The sequence below is a fragment of the Ranitomeya variabilis genome, chromosome 7 (assembly GCF_051348905.1).
Source record: "Ranitomeya variabilis isolate aRanVar5 chromosome 7, aRanVar5.hap1, whole genome shotgun sequence".
Classification (NCBI taxonomy): Eukaryota; Metazoa; Chordata; class Amphibia; order Anura; family Dendrobatidae; genus Ranitomeya; species Ranitomeya variabilis.
In genome coordinates, this window is record NC_135238.1 from 107,673,551 (window position 1) to 107,697,393 (window position 23,843).

Below are 23,843 nucleotides of genomic sequence, written 5' to 3' on the forward strand. Positions count from 1 at the left end.
ACTCTAGTCATATATCCCACCTCCCACACCAAACTGTCCATCCCTTCATTACCCAGGGTCAAATCAATACAGGATAGAGAACCATATGTCGCTGATTAACATGAGAAACAGTATGTGTCAATATTGTGCACTCTCCATAGATCTTTCCAAGCCACTTCTTTCAAGTAACTACCAAACTTCTTTCAAGTAACTACCAAACGCTGTCTCATTCCCATCCTTCCTCAACAAAGCATGTGTTCCCTCATCCCAGTGGTCGTTGATAATATTATTAACGTCTCCTATTACAAGCAATGGGACCCCCACCCACCTTCCTGATGTATCTAAAATTTCTTGCAGTTTTTTCCCCCGAGTATGGTGTAGGAACATACACCGACACAATACACAACATTCTATTAAAAATTTTACACACCATAAATACATATTGACCATCACTATCTATCACTACCTCCACCTCCTCAAACGGTACACTTGTGTGAACAAGGATTGACACACCTCTGGCATAGGCCGAGAACATCGCATGGTACGCCTTCCTCACCGATCTTCTTCGCAGCACATCTACTTTTTCTTTAACCAAATGGGTCTCCTGGAGTCATATTATCGAGGGTCTCTGTTTCAAAATGTATTGCAAAATTGCCATTTTCCTTGTATCATTAGATAGACCTCTAACGTTCCAGCTCAAAATTTTAACTCTTCTTTCCGTCATTCTGCAAAACATCGAAACTACACTGCCCCTATCCTTTGGTCTCCCTTCCCCCCCCTGAACTCTTCCCGCCTATCCCCAACCACCCCCCATATTTCCATTATTACAACCAACCTAACCCAATCCCTCCAACTTCCCCTACCCACTGTAACTACCCCCACCCACCAAATGCTATGAACACTTTATGTAAATACTCACTACTCCCTCTCTGTATGAGAAAAGGGAACACTCTACCACAAACCCAGCAGTGAACTCAAAACCGGAGCCTCAAACAATTAACTCTCACCTATCTCCTAATCATCCCTCCCCTCACCCACTTTAAACAGAATAAATGTGACAATTGTGCCGCCGAACACCACCACAAAAAGCAGCAATTTCTCTTAATAACATAGCACATTAATCAATAAAATCAAACAATTCCAATAGAATTCAGTGTTTGCCAGATAACCGCACAGGGCCCTCTTCAGGGGGTCCTCTCTGCTCCAATGCATTTGGCATTCTGATCCAGCCAATTTGTCACCTCCTCAAGATTCTCAAAAAAGTGAACCTTCTCCATGGCCACCACCCTTAATTTAGCCGGATGAAGCGTAGAATAGACCAGACCCAGGCCACACAGACATCTCTTGACCTTCCCAAACTTCATCCTGAGCTTCTGCATGGTTGTAGATTTTGTCTTATTTTGCTTTATTACTGTATTGTTAACGTTGTTACCTATGACTGTTGTGTTTGAAACTGTTAAACTGTAAAGCGATGTGGAATATGGTGGCGCTATATAAATAAAGATTATTATTATTATTATTATTATTATTATTATTATTATTATTATTAATAGTCAGGGTAAATGGAAATCCGGTTACCATCAATGGTTAAATCCTCCATATTCCTGGCTTTCCTCAGCAGAATGTCCCTATTTCTATAATTCATAATTTTGGCCAGAAAGGTTCTCGGAGCAGACCAGGAGGTAAAAGTCTGGACGGCACCCTGTGTGCTCTTTCCACTGCAAACAATTTGGTAAGACTGTCCCCCCCAACCTTGGTTTTCAGCCATGACTCAATATAATCAGTGGGGTTACTCCCCTTTGCTTTTTTGGGCACACCAATAATTCTCAAATTGTCCCTGTGAGAACGGTTTTCAAGATCATCAGTTTTAAATTCCAGCTCCGAAATGCGTTGGACATATTTTTTCTCCCGTTTTAACAGTTCAGCAATCTGGTCCTCCGCACCCCCCACACGTTCCTCCACCATTTCCACTCTCTCCTCCATTTTTTGCATGGCAGAACAGAAGGTGGCAACCTCTCCCCTCAAATCATCTACCCGGAGGGCTAGGGTCATCCGTGCAGAGTTGCAGAATATCACTGCAGAGAATATATCGCTAAGGGTCGGCTCTGCTGCATCAGCAGCACACACAGTCTCCAACTGAGCAGTATGATCGGGGGCCAGCTCTGCCATAACAGAGGTGATGTGTCCCTTATGTTAGGTGATACAGTAGGTCTTATGGGGCACCCATGTGCTGCCACATCATCCTGTGCCCCGGGCTGCACTCCCACCTGCTCTCCTGAATCCTCCACTTCACCAGCCTCCTCTCCTCCGGCTCCCTGCAGCAGCCGTCCAGCCTCCTCCGTCCTCGCAAACTTTTTCAGCTTAGCGATGACTTCCAGCCGCTTCCTATATGTGGCGTTTGCCTTTGCAGTGGCCTCCTCAGCGCTTTCGGCGCCATCTTGGGATCCCGTACTTTCTGCCATCCCGGACTCCTTCTGCCGTTTGCGTGTCATCCTGGGGCACAATATCAGCACTGCTAGCCCCACTACGCTCACCGGCACCACAGGCTCCCCTCCAGCTGTGCTAGGCATTCGGCGGCGCCTCCGTTAAGCCTTACAAGCAACACGTGCAGCGGGAGAGATCCGGCAAGCATCCACTCACATCTCCTGCTAGGCAACGTCCCATCTCAATATCTTTGGGTTCTGCACCTGGTACAACCTTTTCCGTGAGAGGGTTGACCCTGGTCTCCCACAGGGACCAAAACAGGGGCATATCTCTCCCCAACACAGCCCCATATGGAACGGTCTTTGCGACTCCCACCACATGCTTAATGTCCCCACACGGTGTGGAAAAATTAGCCTCCGCGGTCGCGTACTCCCGGATTTCCTGTGGATACCCATCACCTCCACTTTCGATGCTTTGGTGTTGTCCCCAGCAACAAGGGACTGATGGACCAGAGTCACCTTGCTCCCCGTGTCCAGGAGAGCCTCTGTTCGGCACCCATTCACCAATACCTGGCACAATGCTGGTTCGCTGTCGGCTGTGCCCGTAGTGGTGATAGAGATTGGCTGGGCACACAGAATCCTGACCCATGTTCCCGCAGTCCATGGGCTTAGATGTCACCGAACAGTTACTAGCCTCATACCCGGGCTCTGGTGCAAAATCCTGAGTGGGTTTATACAGCTCGATCAACTCTATCAGCAGTTCCAGGGTGCCTAGGTCTCTCAGCCTGACCCAGTGCTGCATGGCGGCCAGCAGAGCCCTCACTATCCGGTCCATCACGATTCTCTCCATCATCCCATATGGGGAACAGAACTCAGGATGGAGCCACTCCTCCACCAATTGCAATAAGTCATTTGCTTGAGACCTGGCAGGCCGAGTCTCTACATAGGACCACTGGCACACCCAATGATCGCCCCTTACCCTTCGGGTCTCTTTAGAAGTCTGCTGTTCGCCCCTCACATTAGGGGTCTCCGCTTTATATCGCTCAAGCTCTGTTAGCTCCCTCTGCAGCGCCTCCTGCTGCAAAACCTCTTGCGACCGCTGAAACTGCAGCATCTCTTGCTGAAGCCCTTGCTGATTGAGCACAACCTGCTCCAAAAGTTCCTCCATTTCGCCAGCAGACTTGCACAATGATCTGCAGCACACTCTGGGGTATGCCTTAGTTCACATGGCCCACATTCTTTCCACCATATGTGATGCAGCGGTAGGACCATATGCAGTGAAATGGCAGTGACACAAGCAAGTTCAAACAAAACATTCCTTTATTGTGTTACTTCACACAGTCTATTAGCAATACACAGTAAACGGCTTCTTCATCCAGACCAATGGAAAATACACAGTACACTGCTTCTCCACACAGTCCATTAGAAATACATAGTAAACGGCTTTAGTTTGCAGTCCCTACACAGGCCAGACTTCCCTATGTCCAGTTTCCCTGGAGCAACCGCACGCCGTTACCGAGTCTCTTTACTCACGCCGTGCACCACACACTATCCTCCGGATTGCAGCCTGGCAAACACAAGACAGCCTGGGATGCAGGTTGTCAGTCCCCTTGGTTCCTCTTGCCCCTGTGTTGCTCCACACAGAAAGAGCTCTGCAGACAACTGCTCTGTCTGCCTCCAAACCAACACTGACACACCTCCCCCTCTACTACAGGGCTTTTTAATCAGTCACTGCTTCACCATTCTAATCACAGCCACACCTGTGAGTGCCATACGCCCTCATGGCCTCTCTACGCCTCCGTGCGCATTCTGGAGAGCACAAACAGCACCCCCTAACTGTAACAGGGGTCACTACCTCACTATATATATATATATATATATATATATATATATATATATATATATATATATATATATATATATACAGTGCCTACAAGTAGTATTCAACCCCCTGCAGATTTAGCAGGTTTACACATTTGGAATTAACTTGGCATTGTGACATTTGGACTGTAGATCAGCCTGGAAGTGTGAAATGCACTGCAGCAAAAAAGAATGTTATTTCTTTGTTTATTTTTTTTTTTAAATTGTGAAAAGTTGTTTCAGAGGGTCATTTATTATTCAACCCCTCAACCCACCAGAATTCTGTTTGGTTCCCCTAAAGTATTAAGAAGTAGTTCAGGCACAAAGAACAATGAGCTTCACATGTTTGGATTAATTATCTCTTTTTCCAGCCTTTTCTGCCTATTTAAGACCCTCCCCAAACTTGTGAACAGCACTCATACATGGTCAACATGGGAAAGACAAAGGAGCATTCCAAGGCCATCAGAGACAAGATCGTGGAGGGTCACAAGGCTGGCAAGGGGTACAAAACCCTTTCCAAGGAGTTGGGCCTACCTGTCTCCACTGTTGGGAGCATCATCCGGAAGTGGAAGGCTTATGGAACTACTTTAAGCCTTCCACGGCCTGGACAGCCTTTGAAAGTTTCCTCCTGTGCCGAGGCCAGGCTTGTCCGAAGAGTCAAGGCTAACCCAAGGACAACAAGGAAGGAGCTCCGGGAAGATCTCATGGCAGTGGGGACATTGGTTTCAGTCAATACCATAAGTAACGTACTCCACCGCAATGGTCTCCGTTCCAGACGAGCCCGTAAGGTACCTTTACTTTCAAAGTGTCATGTCAAGGCTCGTCTACAGTTTGCTCATGATCACTTGGAGGACTCTGAGACTGACTGGTTCAAGGTTCTCTGGTCTGATGAGACCAAGATCGAGATCTTTGGTGCCAACCACACACGTGACGTTTGGAGACTGGATGGCACTGCATACGACCCCAAGAATACCATCCCTACAGTGAAGCATGGTGGTGGCAGCATCATGCTGTGGGGCTGTTTCTCAGCCAAGGGGCCTGGCCATCTGGTCCGCATCCATGGGAAGATGGATAACACGGCCTACCTGGAGATTTTGGCCAAGAACCTCCGCTCCTCCATCAAGGATCTTAAGATGGGTCGTCATTTCATCTTCCAACAAGACAACGACCCAAAGCACACAGCCAAGAAAACCAAGGCCTGGTTCAAGAGGCAAAAAATCAAGGTGTTGCAGTGGCCTAGTCAGTCTCCTGACCTTAACCCAATTGAAAACTTGTGGAAGGAGCTCAAGATTAAAGTCCACATGAGACACCCAAAGAACCTAGATAACTTGGAGAAGATCTGCATGGAGGAGTGGGCCAAGATAACTCCAGAGACCTGTGCCGGCCTGATCAGGTCTTATAAAAGACGATTATTAGCTGTAATTGCAAACAAAGGTTATTCCACAAAATATTAAACCTAGGGGTTGAATAATAATTGACCCACACTTTTATGTTTAAAATTTATAAAAATTTAACTGAGCAACAAAACTTTTTGGTTTGTAAGATTTATGCATCTGTTAATAAATCCTGCTCTTGTTTGAAGTTTGAAGGCTCTAACTTATTTGCATCTTATTAAACCTGCTAAATCTGCAGGGGGTTGAATACTACTTTTAGGCACTGTATATATATATATATATATATATATATATATATATATATATATATATATATATATGTATATATATATATATATATATTAAGGTCAGGAGACTGACTAGGCCACTGCAACACCTGGAGGAGCGGAGGTTCTTGGCCAAAATCTCCAGGTAGGCCGTGCTATCCATCTTCCCATGGATGCGGACCAGATGGCCAGGCCCCTTGGCTGAGAAACAGCCCCACAGCATGATGCTGCCACCACCATGCTTGACTGTAGGGATGGTATTCTTGGGGTTGTATGCAGTGCCATCCAGTCTCCAAACGTCACGTGTGTGGTTGGCACCAAAGATCTCGATCTTGGTCTCATCAGACCAGAGAACCTTGAACCAGTCAGTCTCAGAGTCCTCCAAGTGATCATGAGCAAACTGTAGATGAGCCTTGACATGACGCTTTGAAAGTAAAGGTACCTTACGGGCTCGTCTGGAACGGAGACCATTGCGGTGGAGTACGTTACTTATGGTATTGACTGAAACCAATGTCCCCACTGCCATGAGATCTTCCCAGAGCTCCTTCCTTGTTGTCCTTGGGTTAGCCTTGACTCTTCGGACAAGCCTGGCCTCGGCACAGGAGGAAACTTTCAAAGGCTGTCCAGGCCGTGGAAGGCTTAAAGTAGTTCCATAAGCCTTCCACTTCCGGATGATGCTCCCAACAGTGGAGACAGGTAGGCCCAACTCCTTGGAAAGGGTTTTGTACCCCTTGCCAGCCTTGTGACCCTCCACGATCTTGTCTCTGATGGCCTTGGAATGCTCCTTTGTCTTTCCCATGTTGACCATTGTCTTACCGATTTTTCACTCCGGGAGGGGAAAACCCCTTACTTACGTAGCGCTCACTAATATACTAATTAGGCAAGAAGACTACTAGGTCTCTATTTCGGTAAAACAACTTATATTTTATTAATAATGAAATAAAGTTTAATAATCAACAATTTAAGCTATGATTTGATATATGTACTACAGGCACATGAATTATAACAGCGCTAGCCTAACATTACATGATCATAATCATCATCTATATGATAGAGAAAGTAAGCATCTATATAATTACCAAATATTGTAACATCACTTCCCTGCCGGGGGACTCGACTGATGAGAAGGAAATATTCGATAACACATCATCACAGAAGTTATGCGTCCATAAAGTCTCCTGGAGTGTCCCTACCCCCACCTAAATGCCGTCCTTTTTATACACTTAAAACTGGATTCAGTTTCGTCATGCGTACTGGCATTTTTCTCATATAACTTATTATTTTACGGATCACGAGCTGTTATTGTACAAATTCCATGCTTATCTTGTTGTTCACCCTTGAGAATATTTTTCTCATACTACAAGAATGCTGTTGCGCGTGTGCACATAGCTGTTTATGCCACATCTTCTCATACAATACAAATAGGTCACTCTGAGGGTACTTTCCCGCTTCCATTTTGTCTTGTTTTACTCAGTTAATGGCAATAGATACGTGAAATCACTATCTACACATACATTCAGACATTCTTGTCTCATTTGTATCACAAACGGTCCTTGATATCATGTAACTATTTGCCATTACCATAGGTGACCATTAGGACCTTAGGTCTCCTACAGAACACTTTGTAAGCTATGTAACAGTTTCATATTGACAATATGATAACTATTATCATGACCACTAGGAGTGGGTGGATTACCCAGTCCAACATTTTCTTAGCGGATGGCGAGTACCCAAGAAAAATATCATACCAATAATGGGAAGTGGCATTGGCTATAACTGAACCCATTTTAACCATTTTATTACTTATAATCGTAGTAGTGATTATATGATGTTTTGCAAACTTTGCATAAACTAAGTGTAATTTACAAGTTTTGCCTTCCAGAGTATCTTTACAGATAGATAAATCATAAGTTTTGTTATTGTTATCAACATAAGGTCCATTGAATTTTGGCATCCAGAAAAATATATTCCCCGGAAGCCCCAACATCAATGGCAATACTACATACCTACACATTACCTGTATTATTCTAAGATAATCCCTCCAATTTGGATAATACCTCCTAAAATCAGTGGAATATACTTTATCTGTCATATTAAAACACACCATCAATTTTGTTCCATTTAAACAAAATATAAAGCTAGTATCATTCAACCTTCTAGAAGTATAATTAGCGTATACTCGAGATTCGATTAGTCCAGTCGTTAAATTTAATTCTGTAATTTCAGCTTCCCAACATGCTATATTGTTTTTCATGTGTTATCTTTACAGTTCCAGTTCCGTTGGTCAAAACAGTACTTGGCCAATACTTCCTTCCTGGATAATTGTATGGAGCCGGTTCTTCAATTACAGGTCCATACATCCATACAGAACTAGTGTTAGATAAAGTTATATTTACAATAGCCAGTATATCACTAAAGTTTTTCCTTCCATCCTTTGTGACATTGTAGACCTTCCAATCACCAGGTGACCTCAAAGGTGGCACTTGCTCACTTGTTAATTGGACACCGGGAGTCCATGCTTCAACGATGTCCAAAAATACACCTCCAAGGATTCCACATACGATTAGGAAGGAAATCTGCAGAAATCAGAACATAACACGTTTATTCCCGCAAATAACATTCTTTCCTGTGGGATATACTCCCATTTTTTTCTACACCTGGCCTCATGATCAGCAAGGTGCGGTCCCTGCCTACTGCAATTATCTCAGCTTCTGAAGGCGGTCCTTGAGCATTTTGTACCCAAATTTTAGCTCCAACATTAGTTACTTCAGAGGAGCCAAAACCTTTATCTCCTCTTACGGTTAATTCAGTGGGGGCATGACCTTCTTCCCAAAGAGATAAGTTTACGGGTATTAATAACATCTGAGCCATTTTCTGTTTCTTCTCAATGATCAATGGCTCTTTTCCCAAATTTAACATCAATACTTTAATCTCTCCTTGATAATCTGCATCAATAATTCCTCCCACCACTATGGCCCCTTTTAGAGCAAAACTAGAACGAGTTGCCAACTGGCCATAATGTCAATTGGGCATTTGACAACCCAATCCAGTGGAAATTGGAACCACCTTACCTGAAGGAATGACTGTTACATCTAGTGCACTCAAATCCAGTCCGGCTGATAGGGGTGTTGCCCTTTCAGGGATCCTGGCCTCTTCATGTATTTTCCAGTAGATAATAGTCTCTACTACATGTGCTTCATGTATTGTAAGATTGGGTGTCAACATCCTCATCAGAGGAGTCATGGAATGTTGTGTTCCATAGCATAGTCTTTGACTTGTTGTCCAGTAAAATGTGACCCATTATCTGTCTGTACTTGAAGTGGGACCCCATAAAACTGTGTTATGATTTCTAAAATTCTCAGTGTACTCCATTGTGTAGCTGCCTTGCATGGGAAACCTACCATCAGGCCTGAGTATGTGTCTACTGCGGTACAGACATACTTACACCCTCTGCTCCCTGGTAGTGGCCCTATAAAGTCCATTTGCCAAATTTGTGCAGGTAATTGTCCCCTCCCTGTGTGTCCCATTACTGTGTGTGGCACATCTCTCCTTTGGGAATGTTGACAAACAGGACATTGTGCAATAATTTGTTTTATTATGTCCATGGTGAGGGGAACTCCTCTTTCCTGGGCCCACCTGTAAGTGGCTTTTTCTCCCAGGTGTCCACTTTTCTGATGTGCCCAAACGGCCGTACCATGAAGCCATGTTTCTTTTACTTTATCGGTTTCCGCCGTTGTTTGTCGAATGGCAGCTGCTCTATCTGCTTCAGAATTAAACAAACGTTCAAGTGAATCAGCAGGTACATGTGCATCAACATAAAAAAACAGTGGTAGGCGTGGTTTGCATTATTTCTTCAATACACTCCCACACCTCTTTCCCCCAAACTTCTTTTCCATGGATAAGCCATCCATATTTTTTCCACCCCATCGTCCAGGTAGCTAGTCCATTTGCTACTGACCAAGAGTCTGTATACAAGTGACATTCACGTCCTTGCTCAAAACTCAGAGCTAAGAAAATTGCATATAATTCCGCATATTGACTGCTCTTACCATGACCTTCCATTTTTATATGTTTTTCCAATTAGGAACTGGGAAATTGATTATTGTCTGTCTAGCTTTAGGCAAGATTTTCCTATGTCCTTTGTTCCATTGAATTCCTAAAAATTTCACCACTTGGGCCGGTCCTTGGACCTTCAACAACAGTTAGATAAGTAATGATACTTATGTGATCACTTATTCATACATGCTCATTCAGGGATTGTTTTTTCCTCTTTTTTTTTCCTTTCACTTTTCAGTTGATTTTTACAAGAAGAAAATCCCTTATCTCAATCACTCCATCTAGTTCAGCTCAAACTGAGTTGAATAATGTCTCATTGACATACATACATACATACAAGGCTCACACAGCCTGCCTATTTTGCACTTTGGAATTAACACATTAACTCTATATAAATAAAACTGCAGCAGTGTCCACTGACACTTTGAAAGCACTTCAAGGCCAAACAACAAAAACCACTGCCTTATACAAAATGCAGCTTCATATAATGTACTGCCAATTCAAAATGACCAAAATAACAACACTGCACAGAGCCTATCCCAGCTCTGTATTACACACTTATACAAATACACAACCAATTAATATATTGACAGATATTACAGATGAGATCTTATTTCTCTATAAAACATTCATCCTGGACCTTCATAATCATGCATCCTAACTAACCATGCAATTTCTGTTTCTCCAGGTTTTTGTTTAAACTGGGTTAAGATGCTATCTACTTCATTTTGAGTATAATCCTCAGTTGAGATCCTGGTTCAAGTATGGGGAACACCTCGTTCCACCATAATGGGCTGTCCGTCATCTCCAAATTGAAGGTGACCAGCTGCATCACGGGCTTGCTCCCGGATTATTTCATTTTCCGTCCTTATTTTTTTTTTCCTTTTCGTTTACAGTATTTATTTTAAGCAACTTTAATAGCAGCTTTTTCTGCTACACCCTGATACTGTTCCAACTTATCTTTTAGTAATTTTTTTTCCCCCTGCATTCCAGCACTACCCCGTCTTCCTTCAGATTCAATCAACCTCTGTTCAGCTTTTTTTTTTCCAACAACAAAGAGTTCTTCTTGTGAACTGCTCTATAGGCGGTGGCCAACACCCAATAGAGACACTGCATCACCTGCCTTGGCAGGGACACCCTCGAGTAACTTAACAACATCGAGGGGTTAACTGCATCACCCGCCTTTGCGGGGACCCCCCTGAGTACATTAACAACATCAGTGGGTTCACTAACTTTGAGCTTACTAGACCACTGTTCCGCTAGTCCAGAACTGCTCAATTCATGTGCCAATATATTATACGGTGCCTCGGTCCAACCGGGCACGTCCACAACATCCTCCTGCTTTTACTTTCGTTTCTCAAACATTGTAACAAAAACTTGGCAAAATGCCAAATGCTAATTTTTTGCACGAAGAATTATCAATCAAAATATATCACTTTGATAAAAACAGAATTTCAAAATTATGTTCAGACAAAAAGTTATAAGGATTTCTAAAAATTGGCTTTGCGCCAAAAAGAAATAATCTTCCAGCAACTTAACAATTTCCTTTGTCTAGACAATCAAACTTACAAAAATCCATCTATTATCTATCACAAAATTCTTAACAAAAAAAAAAACTTGCTTTCATAAAATCCTGCCGACTACGCCAATTTATGTCTTACCGATTTTTCACTCCGGGAGGGGAAAACCCCTTACTTACGTAGCGCTCACTAATATACTAATTAGGCAAGAAGACTACTAGGTCTCTATTTCGGTAAAACAACTTATATTTTATTAATAATGAAATAAAGTTTAATAATCAACAATTTAAGCTATGATGTGATATATGTACTACAGGCACATGAATTATAACAGCGCTAGCCTAACATTACATGATCATAATCATCATCTATATAATAGAGAAAGTAAGCATCTATATAATTACCAAATATTGTAACATCACTTCCCTGCCGGGGGACTCGACTGATGAGAAGGAAATATTCGATAACACATCATCACAGAAGTTATGCGTCCATAAAGTCTCCTGGAGTGTCCCTACCCCCACCTAAATGCCGTCCTTTTTATACACTTAAAACTGGATTCAGTTTCGTCATGCGTACTGGCATTTTTCTCATATAACTTATTATTTTACGGATCACGAGCTGTTATTGTACAAATTCCATACTTATCTTGTTGTTCACCCTTGAGAATATTTTTCTCATACTACAAGAATGCTGTTGCGCGTGCGCACATAGCTGTTTATGCCACATCTTCTCATACAATACAAATAGGTCACTCTGAGGGTACTTTCCCGCTTCCATTTTGTCTTGTTTTACTCAGTTAATGGCAATAGATACGTGAAATCACTATCTACACATACATTCAGACATTCTTGTCTCATTTGTATCACAACCATGTATGAGTGCTGTTCACAAGTTTGGGGAGGGTGTCATGATTCTCAATGGCGAGAGAACATAGCCCAGCATATATGAGAACTAGCTCTTGGAAGATGGAAACTATACTGACCATGAACTAAACCTGCCGCACAACTAGAAGTGGCCGGGTAGCATGCCTACGTTTTTTTATCCCTAGATGCCCAGCGCCAGCCGGAGAACTACCTAATCCTAGCAGAGGAAAAGACAGTCCTGGCTCACCTCTAGAGAAATTTTCCCAAAAGGCAGACAGAGGCCCCCACATATATTGGCGGTGATTTTAGATGAAATGACAAACGTAGTATGAAAATAGGTTTAGCAAAATCGAGGTCCGCTTACTAGATAGCATGAAGACAGAAAGGGCACTTTCATGGTCAGCAGAAAACCCTATCAAAACACCATCCAGAAATTACTTTAAGACTCTAGCATTAACTCATAACACCAGAGTGGCAATTTCCGCTCACAAGAGCTTTCCAGACACAGTAACGAAACAGCAGCTGTGAACAGGAACAAAATGCAAAAACACACAAGGACAAAAGTCCAACTTAGCTGGGAGTTGTCTAGTAGCAGGAACATGCACAGAAAGGCTACTGATTACATTGTTGACCGGCATGAAACTGACAGAGGAGCAAGGTTATATAGCGACTCCCACATCCTGATAGGAGCAGGTGAACAGAGGGGATGATGCACACAAGTTAAATTCCACAAGTGGCCACCGGGGGAGCCCAGAATCCAATTTCACAACAGTACCCCCCCCCTCAAGGAGGGGGCACCGAACCCTCACCAGAACCACCAGGGCGATCAGGATGAGCCCTATGAAAGGCACGGACAAGATCGGAGGCATGAACATCAGAGGCAGTGACCCAAGAATTATCCTCCTGACCGTATCCCTTCCATTTGACCAGATACTGGAGTTTCCGTCTGGAAACACGAGAGTCCAAGATCTTTTCCACAACGTACTCCAACTCACCCTCAACCAACACCGGAGCAGGAGGCTCAACGGAAGGCACAGCTGGTACCTCATACCTGCGCAACAATGACCGATGAAAAACATTATGAATCGAAAAGGATGCAGGGAGGTCCAAACGGAAGGACACAGGGTTAAGAATCTCCAATATCTTGTACGGGCCGATGAACCGAGGCTTAAACTTAGGAGAAGAAACCCTCATAGGGACAAAACGAGAAGACAACCACACCAAGTCCCCAACACAAAGCCGAGGACCAACACGACGACGGCGGTTGGCAAAAAGCTGAGTCTTCTCCTGGGACAACTTCAAATTGTCCACCACCTGCCCCCAAATCTGATGCAACCTCTCCACCACAGCATCCACTCCAGGACAATCCGAAGATTCCACTTGACCGGAGGAAAATCGAGGATGAAACCCCGAATTACAGAAAAACGGGGACACCAAGGTGGCAGAGCTGGCCCGATTATTGAGGGCGAACTCCGCCAAAGGCAAAAAAGCAACCCAATCATCCTGATCCGCAGACACAAAACACCTCAAATATGTCTCCAAGGTCTGATTAGTCCGCTCGGTCTGGCCATTAGTCTGAGGATGGAAAGCAGACGAAAAAGACAAATCTATGCCCATCCTAGCACAGAATGCCCGCCAAAATCTAGACACGAATTGGGTCCCTCTGTCAGAAACGATATTCTCCGGAATACCATGCAAACGAACAACATTTTGAAAAAACAGAGGAACCAACTCGGAAGAAGAAGGCAACTTAGGCAAGGGAACCAGATGGACCATCTTAGAGAAACGGTCACACACCACCCAGATGACAGACATCTTCTGAGAAACAGGCAGATCCGAAATAAAATCCATCGAGATGTGCGTCCAAGGCCTCTTCGGAATAGGCAAGGGTAACAACAATCCACTAGCCCGAGAACAACAAGGCTTGGCCCGAGCACAAACGTCACAAGACTGCACAAAGCCTCGCACATCTCGTGACAGGGAAGGCCACCAGAAGGACCTTGCCACCAAATCCCTGGTGCCAAAGATTCCAGGATGACCTGCCAACGCAGAAGAATGAACCTCAGAGATGACTCTACTGGTCCAATCATCAGGAACAAACAGTCTACCAGGTGGGCAACGATCAGGTCTATCCGCCTGAAACTCCTGCAAGGCCCGCCGCAGGTCTGGAGAAACGGCAGACAATATCACTCCATCTTTAAGGATACCTGTGGGCTCAGAATTACCAGGAGAGTCAGGCTCAAAACTCCTAGAAAGGGCATCCGCCTTAACATTCTTAGAACCCGGTAGGTAAGACACCACAAAATTAAACCGAGAGAAAAACAACGACCAGCGCGCTTGTCTAGGATTCAGGCGCCTGGCAGACTCAAGGTAAATTAAATTTTTGTGGTCAGTCAATACCACCACCTGATGTCTGGCCCCCTCAAGCCAGTGACGCCACTCCTCAAAAGCCCACTTCATGGCCAAAAGCTCCCGATTCCCAATATCATAATTCCGCTCGGCGGGCAAAAATTTACGGGAAAAAAAAGCACAAGGTCTCATCACGGAGCAGTCGGAACTTCTCTGCGACAACACCGCCCCAGCTCCGATTTCAGAAGCGTCGACCTCAACCTGAAAAGGAAGAGCAACATCAGGCTGACGCAACACTGGGGCGGAAGAAAAGCGGCGCTTGAGCTCCCGAAAGGCCTCCACAGCATCAGGGGACCAATCAGCAACATCAGCACCCTTCTTAGTCAAATCAGTCAATGGTTTTACAACATCAGAAAAACCAGCAATAAATCGACGATAAAAGTTAGCAAAGCCCAAAAATTTCTGAAGACTCTTAAGAGAAGAGGGTTGCGTCCAATCACCAATAGCCTGAACCTTGACAGGATCCATCTCGATGGATGAGGGGGAAAAAATGTATCCCAAGAAGGAAATCTTCTGAACCCCAAAAACACACTTAGAACCCTTCACACACAAGGAATTAGACCGCAAAACCTGAAAAACCCTCCTGACCTGCTGGACATGAGAGTCCCAGTCATCTGAAAAAATCAGAATATCATCCAGATACACAATCATAAATTTATCCAAATAATCGCGGAAAATGTCATGCATAAAGGACTGGAAGACTGAAGGGGCATTTGAAAGACCAAAAGGCATCACCAAATACTCAAAATGGCCCTCGGGCGTATTAAATGCGGTTTTCCACTCATCCCCCTGCTTGATTCGCACCAAATTATACGCCCCACGGAGATCAATCTTAGAGAACCACTTGGCCCCCTTTATACGAGCAAACAAATCAGTAAGCAGTGGTAACGGATATTGATATTTAACCGTGATTTTATTCAAAAGTCGATAATCAATACACGGCCTCAAAGAGCCGTCTTTCTTAGACACAAAGAAAAAAACGGCTCCTAAGGGAGATGACGAAGGACGAATATGTCCCTTTTCCAAGGACTCCTTTATATATTCTCGCATAGCAGCGTGTTCAGGCACAGACAGATTAAATAAACGACCCTTAGGGTATTTACTACCCGGGATCAAGTCTATGGCACAATCGCACTCCCGGTGCGGAGGTAGTGAACCAACCTTGGGTTCTTCAAAAACGTCACGAAAGTCAGACAAGAATTCAGGAATCTCAGAGGGAATAGATGATGAAATGGAAACCAAAGGTACGTCCCCATGAGTTCCTTTACATCCCCAGCTTAACACAGACATAGCTCTCCAGTCGAGGACTGGGTTATGAGATTGCAGCCATGGCAATCCCAGCACCAAAACATCATGTAGATTATACAGCACCAGAAAGCGAATAACCTCCTGGTGATCCGGATTAACACGCATAGTCACTTGTGTCCAGTATTGTGGTTTATTACTAGCCAATGGGGTGGAGTCAATCCCTTTCAGAGGTATCGGAGCCTCCAATGGCTCCAAATCATACCCACAGCGTTTGGCAAAGGACCAATCCATAAGACTCAAAGCAGCGCCAGAGTCGACATAGGCGTCCGCGGTAATAGATGACAAAGAACAAATCAGGGTCACAGATAGAATAAACTTAGACTGTAAAGTGCTAATTGAAACAGACTTGTCAGGCTTCTTAGTACGCTTAAAGCATGCTGATATAACATGAGTTGAATCACCACAATAGAAGCACAACCCATTTTTTCGTCTAAAATTCTGCCGCTCACTTCTGGACAGAATTCTATCACATTGCATATTTTCTGGCGTTTTCTCAGTAGACACCGCCAAATGGTGCACAGGTTTGCGCTCCCGCAGACGCCTATCGATCTGAATAGCCATCGTCATGGACTCATTCAGACTCGCAGGCACAGGGAACCCCACCATAACATCCTTAGTGGCATCAGAGAGACCTTCTCTGAAAATCGCCGCCAGGGCACACTCATTCCACTGAGTAAGCACAGACCATTTGCGGAATTTTTGGCAGTATATTTCAGCTTCATCTTGCCCCTGAGACAAGGACATCAAGGCCTTTTCCGCCTGAAGCTCTAAATGAGGTTCCTCATAAAGCAACCCCAAGGCCAGAAAAAACGCATCCACATTGAGCAACGCAGGATCCCCTGGTGCCAATGCAAAAGCCCAGTCTTGAGGGTCGCCCCGGAGCAAGGAAATTACAATCCTGACCTGCTGTGCAGGGTCTCCGGCAGAGCGAGACTTCAGGGACAAAAACAATTTGCAATTATTTTTAAAATTTTGAAAGTGAGATCTATTCCCCGAGAAGAATTCAGGCAAAGGAATTCTAGGCTCAGACATAGGTGCATGAACAACAAAATCTTGCAAATTTTGTACCTTTGTGGCGAGATTATTCAAACCTGTAGCTACACTCTGAAGATCCATTTGAAACAGGTGAACACAGAGCCATTCAAGGATTAGAAGGAGAGGAAGAGAGGAAGGCTGCAGGATAGGCAGACTAGCAAGTGATTCAATTAAGAGCACACTCAGAACTAGAGGGAAAAAAAAAAAAAAAATTGTAGCAGACTTCTTTTTTCTCTCCTTTCTCAGCCAGTAATTTAACCCTTTTTTTGGGCCGGTCAAACTGTCATGATTCTCAATGGCGAGAGAACATAGCCCAGCATATATGAGAACTAGCTCTTGGAAGATGGAAACTATACTGACCATGAACTAAACCTGCCGCACAACTAGAAGTGGCCGGGTAGCATGCCTACGTTTTTTTATCCCTAGATGCCCAGCGCCAGCCGGAGAACTACCTAATCCTAGCAGAGGAAAAGACAGTCCTGGCTCACCTCTAGAGAAATTTTCCCAAAAGGCAGACAGAGGCCCCCACATATATTGGCGGTGATTTTAGATGAAATGACAAACGTAGTATGAAAATAGGTTTAGCAAAATCGAGGTCCGCTTACTAGATAGCATGAAGACAGAAAGGGCACTTTCATGGTCAGCAGAAAACCCTATCAAAACACCATCCAGAAATTACTTTAAGACTCTAGCATTAACTCATAACACCAGAGTGGCAATTTCCGCTCACAAGAGCTTTCCAGACACAGTAACGAAACAGCAGCTGTGAACAGGAACAAAATGCAAAAACACACAAGGACAAAAGTCCAACTTAGCTGGGAGTTGTCTAGTAGCAGGAACATGCACAGAAAGGCTACTGATTACATTGTTGACCGGCATGAAACTGACAGAGGAGCAAGGTTATATAGCGACTCCCACATCCTGATAGGAGCAGGTGAACAGAGGGGATGATGCACACAAGTTAAATTCCACAAGTGGCCACCGGGGGAGCCCAGAATCCAATTTCACAACAGGAGGGTCTTAAATAGTCAGAAAAGGCTGGAAAAAGAGATAATTAATCCAAACATGTGAAGCTCATTGTTCTTTGTGCCTGAACTACTTCTTAATACTTTAGGGGAACCAAACAGAATTCTGGTGGGTTGAGGGGTTGAATAATAAATGACCCTCTGAAAAAACTTTTCCCAATTTAAAAAAAAAAATAAACAAAGAAATAACATTCTTTTTTGCTGCAGTGCATTTCACACTTCCAGGCTGATCTACAGTCCAAATGTCACAATGCCAAGTTAATTCCAAATGTGTAAACCTGCTAAATCTGCAGGGGGTTGAATACTACTTGTAGGCACTGTATATATATATATATATATATATATATATATATATATATATATATATATATATATATATATATATATATATATATATATATATACACTGCTCAAAAAAATAAAGGGAATACTAAAATCCCACATCCTAGATGTCACTGAATGAAATATTCCAGTTGTAAATCTTTATTCATTACGGGAATGTGTTGAGAACAATAAAACCTAAAAATGATCAACATAAATCACAACTAATACCCACTGAGGTCTGGAGTTGGAATGATGCTAAAATCAAAGTGGAAAATGAAGTTACAGGCTGATCCAACTTCAGAGGAAATGCCTCAAGACAAGGAAATGATGCTCAGTAGTGTGTATGCCTTCACATGCCTGTATGATCTCCCTACAATGCCTGGGCATGCTCCTGATGAGGCGGCGGATGGTCTCCTGAAGGATCTCCTCCCAGACCTGAACTAAAGCATTCACCAACTCCTGGACAGTCTGTGGTGCAACTGTTGGTGGATGGTGCAAGACATGATGTCCCAGATGTGTTCAATCGGATTCAGGTCTGGGGAATGGGTGGGCCAGTCCATAGCTTCAATGCCTTCATCTTGCAGGAACTGCTGACACACTCCAGCCACATGAGGTCTGGCATTGTCGTACATTAGGAGGAACCCAGGGCCAACCGCACCAGCACATGGTCTCACAAGGGGTCTGAGGATCTCATCTCGATACCTAATGGCAGTCAGGCTACCTCTGGCGAGCACATTGAGGGCTGTGCTGCCCTCCAAAGAAATGCCACCCCACACCATTACTACACCACACATATCAACCTGAAATGCACTACATTATACCACACAGCACACCAACCAGATGTACACCAACCTGATGTAGTGTATGTCAAGTTGGTGTGTGGTGTATGTCAGGATGGTGTGTCTGTGGTGTATAATACACCATACACACAAACCTGACGTACACTACACCACACCACACTCCAACCTGACATACACTACATACTTTCCATACGCGGCATGGTGTCCGCTAATGATTGGAGCTAATTTTCCATTCAAAAATTCCATTCAAATGGTGCTCCTTCCCTTCCAAGCCCTGCCGTGCACCCAAACAGTGGTTTATGACCACATTTGAGGTATCGGTGTACTCAGGAGAAATTGCCCAACAAATTTTAGGATTCACTTTATCCTGTTGCCCATGTGAAAATGAAATAATTGAGGCTAAAAGAAAATTTTTGTGAAAAAAAGTACTTTTTCATTTTTACGGATCAATTTGTGAAGCACCTGGGGGTTCAGCGTGCACCCTATGCATCTATATAAGTTCCTTGGGGGGTCTAGTTTCCAAAATATGGTCACTTGTGCGGGAGCTCCAATGATTAGGCACACGGGCTCTTGATACGCGACATGGTGTCCGCTAACAATTGCAGCTAATTTTCCATTTGAAAAGTCAAATGGTGCTCCTTCTCTTCCGAGCCCTGTCGTGCGCCCAAACAGTGGTTTATTACCACATATGAGGTATTGTTGTACTCAGGAGAAATTGACCAACAAATTTTAGGATCCTGTAACCCATGTGAAAATGAAAAATTGAGATTAAAATTTTTTTTGGTGAAAAAAAGTACTTTTTCATTTTTACAGATCAATTTATGAAGCACCTGGGGGTTCAAAGTGCTCACTATGCATCTACATAAGTTCCTTGGGGGGTCTAGTTTTAAAATGGGATCACTTGTGGGGGAGCTCCAATGATTAGCTAATTTTCCATTGGAAAAGTCAAATGGTGGTCCTTCCTTTCCGAGCCCTGCCGTGCACCCAAACAGTGGTGTAAAACCACATATGAGGCATCGATGTACTCAGGACAAATCGCCCAACAAATTTTAGGATTTACTTTATCCTGTTACCCATTTAAAAATGAAAAAATTGAGGCAAAAAAAAATTTTGTGAAAAAAAAATTATTTTTCATTTTTTCGGCTCAGTTTATGAAGCACCTGGGGGTTCAAAATGCTCACTGTGCATCTAGATAAGTTCCTTGGGGGGTCTATTTTCCAAAATGGGGTCTCTTGTAGGGGAGCTCCAATGATTAGGCTCTCGATACGTGACATGGTGTCCGCTAACAATTGCAGCTAATTTTTCTTTTGAAAAAAGTCAAATGGTGCTCCTTCCCTTCCGAGCCCTGCCGTGCACCCAAACAGTCGTTTATGACCGCATATGAGGTATCGGTGTACTCAGGAGAAACTGCCCAACAAATTTTAGGATCCACTTTATCCTGTTGCCCATGTAAAAATGAAAAAATTGAGGCTAAAAGAAAACAATTTTTGCTGAATTTGATCAGAGTGTCTTTCAAATAGTCCCAGTTGAGCCTATCAAATGCTGCCTCTGCGTCGAGTGTAAGAAAAATTGAGTCGGTGCTGTTATGGTTCTCAATGGCAAGAGAACATAGCCCAGCAAACATAAGAACTAGCTCTTGGAAGGATGGAAACTAAACTGACCATGAACTACACCTGCCGCACAACTAACAGTAGCCGGGTAGCGTTTGCCTACGTTTTATCCCTAGACGCCCAGCGCCGGCCGGAGGACTAACTAATCCTGGCAGAGGAAAATATAGTCCTGGCTCACCTCTAGAGAAATTTCCCCGAAAGGCAGACAGAGGCCCCCACATATATTGGCGGTGATTTGAGATGAAATGACAAACGTAGTATGAAAATAGGTTTAGCAAAATTGAGGTCCGCTTACTAGATAGCAGGAAGACAGAAAGGGCACTTTCATGGTCAGCTGAAAACCCTATCAAAACACATCCTGAAATTACTTTAAGACTCTAGTATTAACTCATAACATCAGAGTGGCAATTTCAGATCACAAGAGCTTTCCAGACACAGAAACGAAACTACAGCTGTGAACTGGAACAAAATGCAAAAACAAACGAGGACTAAAGTCCAACTTAGCTGGAAGTTGTCTAGCAGCAGGAACATGCACAGAAAGGCTTCTGATTACAATGTTGACCGGCATGCAAGTGACAGAGGAGCAAGGTTAAATAGCGACTCCCACATCCTGATGGGAACAGGTGAACAGAGGGGATGATGCACACCAGTTCAATACCACCAGTGGCCACCAGGGGAGCCCAAAATCCAATTTCACAACAGTACCCCCCCCTCAAGGAGGGGGCACCGAACCCTCACCAGAACCACCAGGGCGATCAGGATGAGCCCTTCACACACAAGGAATTGGACCGCAAAACCTGAAAAACCCTCCTGACCTGCTGGACATGAGAGTCCCAGTCATCCGAAAAAAATCAAAATATCATCCAGATACACAATCATAAATTTATCCAAATAATCACGGAAAATGTCATGCATAAAGGACTGAAAGACTGAAGGGGCATTTGAAAGACCAAAAGGCATCACCAAATACTCAAAGTGGCCCTCGGGCGTATTAAATGCGGTTTTCCACTCATCCCCCTGCTTAATTCGCACCAAATTATACGCCCCACGGAGATCTATCTTAGAGAACCACTTGGCCCCCTTTATGCGAGCAAACAAATCAGTCAGCAGTGGCAACGGATATTGATATTTAACCGTGATTTTATTCAAAAGCCGATAATCAATACACGGCCTCAAAGAGCCATCTTTCTTAGCCACAAAGAAAAAACCGGCTCCTAAGGGAGATGATGAAGGACGAATATGTCCCTTTTCCAAGGACTCCTTTATATATTCTCGCATAGCAGCATGTTCAGGCACAGACAGATTAAATAAACGACCCTTAGGGTATTTACTACCCGGAATCAAATCTATGGCACAATCGCACTCCCGGTGCGGAGGTAATGAACCAAGCTTAGGTTCTTCAAAAACGTCACGATATTCAGTCAAGAATTCAGGAATCTCAGAGGGAATAGATGATGAAATGGAAACCACAGGTACGTCCCCATGCATCCCCTTACATCCCCAGCTTAACACAGACATAGCTTTCCAGTCAAGGACTGGGTTATGAGATTGCAGCCATGGCAATCCAAGCACCAACACATCATGTAGGTTATACAGCACAAGAAAGCGAATAATCTCCTGGTGATCCGGATTAATCCGCATAGTTACTTGTGTCCAGTATTGTGGTTTATTGCTAGCCAATGGGGTGGAGTCAATCCCCTTCAGGGGTATAGGAGTTTCAAGAGGCTCCAAATCATACCCACAGCGTTTGGCAAAGGACCAATCCATAAGACTCAAAGCGGCGCCAGAGTCGACATAGGCATCCGCGGTAATAGATGATAAAGAACAAATCAGGGTCACAGATAGAATAAACTTAGACTGTAAAGTGCCAATTGAAACAGACTTATCAAGCTTCTTAGTGCGCTTAGAGCATGCTGATATAACGTGAGTTGAATCACCGCAATAGAAGCACAACCCATTTTTTTCGTCTAAAATTCTGCCGTTCACTTCTGGACAGAATTCTATCACATTGCATATTCTCTGGCGTCTTCTCAGTAGACACCGCCAAATGGTGCACAGGTTTGCGCTCCCGCAGACGCCTATCGATCTGGATAGCCATTGTCATGGACTCATTCAGACCCGCAGGCACAGGGAACCCCACCATAACATCCTTAATGGCATCAGAGAGACCCTCTCTGAAATTCGCCGCCAGGGCGCACTCATTCCACTGAGTAAGCACAGCCCATTTACGAAATTTCTGGCAGTATATTTCAGCTTCGTCTTGCCCCTGAGATAGGGACATCAAGGCCTTTTCCGCCTGAAGTTCTGACTGGGGTTCCTCATAAAGCAACCCCAAGGCCAGAAAAAACGCATCCACATTGAGCAACGCAGGATCCCCTGGAGCCAATGCAAAAGCCCAATCCTGAGGGTCGCCCCGGAGCAAGGAAATCACAATCCTGACCTGCTGAGCAGGATCTCCAGCAGAGCGAGATTTCAGGGACAAAAACAACTTGCAATTATTTTTGAAATTTTGAAAGCAAGATCTATTCCCTGAGAAAAATTCAGGCAAAGGAATTCTAGGTTCAGATATAGGAACATGAATAACAAAATCTTGTAAATTTTGAACTTTCGTGGTGAGATTATTCAAACCTGCAGCTAAACTCTGAATATCCATTTTAAACAGGTGAACACAGAGCCATTCCAGGATTAGAAGGAGAGAGAGAGAGAAAGGCTGCAATATAGACAGACTTGCAAGAGATTCAATTACAAGCACACTCAGAACTGAAGGGAAAAAAAAAAAAAAAAAAATCTTCAGCAGACTTCTCTTTTCTCTCCTTTCTCTGTCAATTAATTTAACCCTTTTGTGGCCGGTCAAACTGTTATGGTTCTCAATGGCAAGAGAACATAGCCCAGCAAACATAAGAACTAGCTCTTGGAAGGATGGAAACTAAACTGACCATGAACTACACCTGCCGCACAACTAACAGTA

The 23,843-nt window shown here is 43.9% G+C and overlaps 1 protein-coding gene and 1 long non-coding RNA gene across 4 annotated transcripts in view; one reads left to right on the forward strand and one right to left on the reverse strand.

The window, feature by feature from the left end:
- The window catches only part of STAT1 (signal transducer and activator of transcription 1), a 2,295,457-nt gene that overhangs the window by 1,074,075 nt on the left and 1,197,539 nt on the right, over positions 1-23,843 (forward strand). The window lies entirely within an intron of this gene.
- Positions 6,826-12,363, reverse strand: LOC143786345 (uncharacterized). Its single transcript, XR_013218270.1, has 3 exons — positions 11,903-12,363; positions 9,559-9,685; positions 6,826-8,498 (listed from the first exon to the last, which is right to left on the reverse strand). It is a non-coding gene; the product is annotated as an uncharacterized LOC143786345 (long non-coding RNA).